This window comes from Haliotis asinina, chromosome 15 (assembly GCF_037392515.1).
Source record: "Haliotis asinina isolate JCU_RB_2024 chromosome 15, JCU_Hal_asi_v2, whole genome shotgun sequence".
Lineage (NCBI taxonomy): Eukaryota > Metazoa > Mollusca > Gastropoda > Lepetellida > Haliotidae > Haliotis > Haliotis asinina.
In genome coordinates this window covers 198113-205038 of record NC_090294.1, presented here as the reverse complement: position 1 = coordinate 205038, position 6926 = coordinate 198113, and positions in this window count along the sequence as shown.

Sequence of the window (6926 nt, the reverse complement as noted above, 5' to 3'; positions counted from 1 at the left end):
TCCAAAGCTTTCAAAGAATAAAAACGGATCCCTTATATCCACACATGATATGGTGTTGAACATGGATACATGTAGATACTGAAATCAATTTCATGTAAAAATATCTGAACGATGCGCAAAATACACATCACAATACTAAAAGTGCAATCGGAATGGTACGGGCATCGTGTTTACTCTTGTTCAACCGACCATCACCTCAAAGAAATTGCCTAATATGTGCAACAATGTTGACATGTGACATCACGACCGATGACCGATTTCTTTCAAAATGGCGGCTTCGCTGAGAAGGGTACACAGGATTTTACGGGGACTTTTTGCTTGATTCAGGGATCTTTTGTATATAAATGTGAGATGTAAGTAATCAGAAGTATTCTGACTGTGTATTGTGATATGTTCTTATCGTTTACATTGTAAAATGATGGAAGAAGCCAGAAATGCCGATAAGTACCGTTGTCGTTCTGCGTGATTTTGCGTCAGTCATGGCGTCACGCTGCCCTAAAAGTTTGACAGTTTCTTATGAAATACCAAATTATTTCCTTGTATCTATTTTCAATTTGCTATTTTTTGCCACGGATACTCTTCCCCTCAATATACTAAGGGTATTGAGCCATTGTAAGCAATGATTAGAGGGCTGGATGTTGGAAAATTTCCGAAAATGCTACGCAGTGGAAAATTGGAATTTTTCTTTGTTTACATTTCAGTCCAGCGCTGTCTTTCGAGCACAGCGTTCGTTTTCATACAAAGAATATTTCGTTTCGTTTTGTCTAGACAGTTGGTATTGGTGACAAAGACCATTTGTAATTTGATTCTAAGATGCTTGGGGAATTCAATGATGCATTTGTCGCAGCTAACTATGAAGTGTACATGATGTAATAGGCTTCTGAATACCGGCCTTCTCGAAACGTGATTTTGTAAACACTATCCAATATGGCGGAAAGCGCACTTCGGCGTTCGTGTAAGTGTATTTTTGAAAACATCCCAACCGATTCTGGGTACATCGGTGACGTTTCAGAATTATCATTCCTGGTTACATGAAAACTTGATGTCAGTGATCACTAATATGCTATTTTTGAAATTCATAACTCCCAGTAATTATCCGATTTTCACATTTCAAAACATACTGCAAATAACGCTGTGAATCTCGATTTTGTACAGTTTGAAAAATGGCGACATTTACGATGAAGCCTATTTTGAAAGGCGACTTTAAGCACTTTACCTTGGTCTGAGATGATAGTGGATGGTATCAAGAAACTGGGAATTTTCCGCAGAATTCAAAACTGTGAAGTATTTATATATGCGTGGTGTATTTACAATTTTATTGGACTTCGAAGTGAGGTATGTAGAGGAAGGACATATGTGTCCCTGTGGCATCCAGGGGGTTAAAGTCAGTAACATCCCGCCATGCCAGCAGTTCCTCGTAACTCTTACTGAAGTTGAAATACGGAGGGTTGATTCTCGCAGTAATGGTACAAAATGTTCTACTTCTGTACACTAAATATACTCTGTCCTGCTACCGAGTCCAGTTTTCGATCATGTAAACAATGGAATAACTTCATCAGCAACAGTCATCTGTTGAAATTATCGCTTTCAGTGAATATGTTGCTCTACATCTGAATCTATACATCCCAACTGAACATCCATTCATCACATCATTTACTAGCAGACTGAAACTGAACGCACATTTCACTTGTCCAGCATCAGGGTCAAAGTTCAATCAGTAACCTCAAACTTCATATGGTGTAACTCACAGGATATATGGTCAATACACTTGCCACAATGATTAGAATATGCAAACCATGCTCTGCTACCACCGTTAATGTGCCTCTATGATAACTTACATTGTATTAATTCACATATGCCTTTATCTGTCTTGTCATCTTGCGTACATGTTCTATTGCTTGAACCAGGGAATTACCCATAAGCCCCATAGTTAGGCTGTAACATGCGCAGAGCAGTGTTCATAGCAAACGACACCAACAAAGGTTAGTGTTAGTGTGTTAGAATGTTAGAGTTGTAGAGGGTTAGAGTGTCAGGGTTAGGGTTAACCCTCACCCTAACCTATAGCAGACGACACCAACAGAGGTTAGTGTTAGTGTGCTAGAATGTTCGAAGTGTAGTGGGTTAAAGTGTCAGGGTTAGGGTTAGGGTTAACAAAATCGGCTCAATTTTCCCATAAAAAAATAGAACACGTTGTAGGAAATGGAACATTTACAATTTTTTGAAAAAGTATATAAACTGGAATAAGAGCTTTGGACGCTTGACATGCTAATTGCTTGCAAGATACTGACCATGATAGTCTAGAAGAAATGAGTAATCCTAAATACTTATAATATGTCTTAATTTCTACGGCAACACTGTCATATGTCCAGTGTTCATGCTGAGCAATTTTACCGCCATTTCTAAATACAATGACATTTGTTTTTTGTAAGTTGACTTCCAAATCCCATTTCTTACAAAAAGATGACAGCACGTTTAATTGTTTCTGCAGGCCACTGACAGTATATGAAAATATGGTTACATCATCAGCAAAAAGAAGTAACATTAAATCAACACTACATACTTCTGCTACGAGTTCATTAATGAAAAAGATAAATAGGGCTGGGCTTAAAATGCAACCTTGTCTCTCGCCACAAGAAGTGGAAAACCCTTTTGTTCTACCAGATGAAGTTTTAATACAAGCTTTTACAGAAGAATACATATTGCGAATGACGTTAAACAATTTTCCATGACGACCTTTAGTAAGCAGTACATATAACAATTTCTTTCTATCAACGTAATCAAAAAAGCTTTTTTAAAATCAATAAATGCACAACAGAATCTACCCCTCGGCTTGCATAAATATTTTGTACACAATGCTTGCAATATGAATAGATTATCAACTGTCGAGTAATTTTGGCGAAAACCAGCTTGACATTCTGATAAAAGATCATTTATATCTAACCAAATTCTGAGACGCTTTTCTATAACAATAGTGCACAATTTACCTGTGACATTCAGAACAGAAATACCTCTATAATTGTTGGGGTCTGAACGTTTACCTGACTTATACAAAGGCAAAATCATACCTATATTTCCGCTCCCCTTAAGTCCACAGTGAGATCTAAATATGCCCTAAGAGTCTGATAAACACAGAGATTGTTGTCGGTCTCAAATCTCTTTATGTCTACAAATTGAGATTGCCTCCCAGTTGTTCTCTGCCTTTAGTCTAATTGAGCACAAACACAATTTTAGTATCTGTCACTTTCATGTTCAGTATATCCAGAGTCCGTAGCGACTGTTGTCGATTGGCTGTGGTAAGTGCCAGCAACACCAGCAACTTAAGAGTAAGGTGGTTCAACTTCAGTTCACAGTTAGTGCCTAAGGTGTCAATGTATGTGAGCACTGTGTTCACATCCCATACGTTCTTGTACCGTGATCTTGTAGGCCGATGTTGGAACATACCCTTAAAAAATCTACACACTAAAGGATCTGCCCCTACACAACATTCCACTACTAACAGAAATTTAAGCAGCTACTGCTGACCTAGCTGTGTTTAAACTACTGTAGCTATGGCCCTGTTCATACAGCACTTCAAAATCCAAGTAGATCTGTTACAGTTCCCTGAAGGGGATCAATGTTCCTTTCACTACAGTATCCTTCCCAACTGTGGATGTGGACTCCATACTGTCGCTGTGTTGAGTCGCACCATGATTGTGTGATGACCTTCCCAATTCTTTCTGGAATGCCTCAGTGTGAGGGCTTCCCCGATAAGCGGCATGCCAGGAGTTGTAGCTTTTTCCTCAATGGGTGTAATGAGTTGTTGTGTGGCAACACCAGAAGATCCATCCTGCGTGGCAGAATGCGAGGATAATCCACAAGCATCCTCAGTGCTGTGTTGTACAAAGGCTGTGTTGCCCATGATCGCTTCCCCCTTTTCCTTCCTCAGCTTCTGGAGGCACTGGGTTATCACACTGAATGGAGGAAACATGTACACATATAAGTTCTCCCATGATAGTAAGCATCCCGTAAATCAATACTGGCCATAAAGCACCCCAGGGACCTGTAAACAGACAAATTTTCGCGACCGTTTGATTTTTGCGAACTTTGCGTCTGACTTCCCAACGCAAGAATGAAAACATGCGATAATATAGATATATCATACACTCTATTCAGGTAAGTCAAAGACACAAAAACAATATATGGCATATATAGGCATATATACATGACTGCTTACCACAAAATCAACGTGTCAAGGATAGTTTCATCAGATGTCAAGGATTCCCTTTGGGATGCAAACTGGCTTATGCGGTCTGCAGTAAAGCACGTTGGTGGAATCAACTTCACATCCTGCATATATCTATTTACCTGAGAATCTGGCTCTACTGTCTGCTGGGTTGCCGTGTTCTGTTGGTGTTCGAGGGGCCTGCTTTGGACTGTCCCCGTCGAAAGCCCCTTCTATTCTCTAGAAAAACTGGGTAGGGGCTGTCCCTGTGTCCCCTGCCTTGTCCTCTGGTGACATATTGGCCATGCCCCGCTCTCTTCTTAGATGGGAAGGAGAAGTCTCTGTTCAACTTTGTTTTATTTGCAGCTCGGTTGTTTTTTTCTATGTCCAAACAGGTGGCCATTGATAGGCACATTGGTAGAAAATAGCAATATGTAGCTACCATTGATATCTGGTCTGATCAGTTCTCATCTCCGAAGATTAAGTTCCAAATTTGCAAAGCTGGCAACTTGTATGGCATTGATAAGTTGTTTTATGATGTCATTAATTTCATGCACCACACTAGTTGATGACTTAGGATCCTGAGTACTCAATGCCGTTTTGAGCTTGAATAGCTTGTCTGCTGCTGAAACTACGACTGTCACAGTTTTTATTAATATGCTTTGGCACTTCTGGGTCTTCTTGTCATTTGTCTGGGTCACTGGCCTCATTAAATTCCAGACAAGTTCATCTACTCTTGTGGGTACTAGTGAATGGCAGTTCTCCGGTCGAACGATGCCGTCAAGTTTCTTCTTGACTGTCTCATTATCAGGTCACTTTGTCTTGAAAATTAAGCCATTCACGATATCCGCCATTGTGGGGTCAATAGTCGGGCTGGTCTTCTCTTTCACGGTTAGTTCACATTGGATATCTTTCAAAAAGGTATCACTATCCCCACTTGTGTGTGTAGACATCCTGTCCGTGCACAATAATTTCTCCACAAGATCCGCTGTCTTGCTTGAGGCAGACTCTGACTCAGATTCATGGACAGCGTACTCATATTTGTATGCATCATCTTCATAATATGTTTCTTCTGTGTCTGTATCAGACTCTTGAGTGTTGACCTTGATTTCTGCAAAACTTTGGGCAATGGAGGACTTGATATCTGCCATGGTACTTGCCAACAACTGGCTTAATTCCACTAAATCTCTGCAAGATGTGTTTGTTGCATCCGAACTCATGGCCGCCGCCATCTTGGTCACCATGATAGTAGCTGTTCATGTCAATTCCACTTGATAGCAAGTAGCGCACTGATGCTTGATTGCACTGCGTAATCTCATGTAAACCTCCAGCACTCCCGTGACCTAGCAGAATCCCAACCAAACTTCACCTTACAGGAAAGTCTCGTTTGATTTACAATGGAAAATTTTACTTTTACATCATGTGGGAGAAATCAATGAAGCAACAAGTTTCTAAAATTAAAGTTGATGATAAAATAAACAAAATAAATAAAACAAAAAGCAGCAGCTAAAACTGCTTTTACAAAATGTAAAAACAAGCTGTATAACTTGATAGAACAGGTTCCTTCCTGTCGGGAAGTTACAGATGTAATTGACAAGGTAAGTTCACTTCATCTTAAGGCAGTGAAAATCATGACTGATTTGATTCAGGTGTGTTCAGATCTTGGGGACACTGAAAACAAACACATGTCTACAAAGAACTTGCACCAGTAGGAGGAATAAAAGAAGTTAAAATGGCACAAACATATTTGAATGAGAGGTCAGATGCTACTTATGTAAGCAGCGTAAGAACAGGGTTGTCAGTGCTATTTCATTCTCAGAATAAAGTCGAGCAAACAACACAATCTGATAAGAATACAAAATCCAAATTGAACATTGACAATGGACAAGGAATAAATACAAACGTGGTCACAGGGAAACTTATACAAATCTGTAGAGGTTATAAATTCTTTGAAGAATGTCCTCCTTGGGGTACATATATAGTGTTAAAATGTCCATTTTTAAACAATATTTCAATAAATATTTTACAAAACAAAAATCTCGTTTTTGTTTTGTGAGACCACCCCTACAGGGCCCCTGACCGGGCCCCTCACAGCCAACAGCAGGTAACTCTTGTCGTCTATCTCGCTCCTCACTTTTCATTCTGAACGAATCAGAAGAATGTAGAGAGGTGGGTGGCCATACCCCAAGCAGGACAGTCTTCAAAGAATTTATAATCTCTACAGGTTTGTTTTATTCTTTTTCAGAAGTCCTCCTTAGGGTACATATATAGCATAAGAGAGTGAGGGAGAACCATTCTGTCTGCTAACGTGTACCTTTCACACTCTCTCATACACTGCCGAAGCTGCGAGAGATAGAGAAATACACTTACCCAATCACCAAGACCGTCGATGTCAATCAGGTGGTGGCGTGGCAAATGAGGGTTGGAAGAGTCAATCAAAAGAGAGCTCATAGGTTTATAGACATATGTCATTCCCAAGTTCTCCAAAGAGGTGGGAAGTATGGACACGCCCCATTATTTCCACCATAAATCCCCCAAACCAGCGAAACAAAGTGCCAGGAATAAAACAGTGGATGATTGCATATGTCGACGCTATAATCAATCAAAAAGTACTCTCACCATTATATACCCATAACCAATATGAAAAAAGGGTAATACATCATATTCCATCACCAGGAAAAAATAAAACATGAACGTGAAGTCGAAAACTCATTCAGCTAGAGAA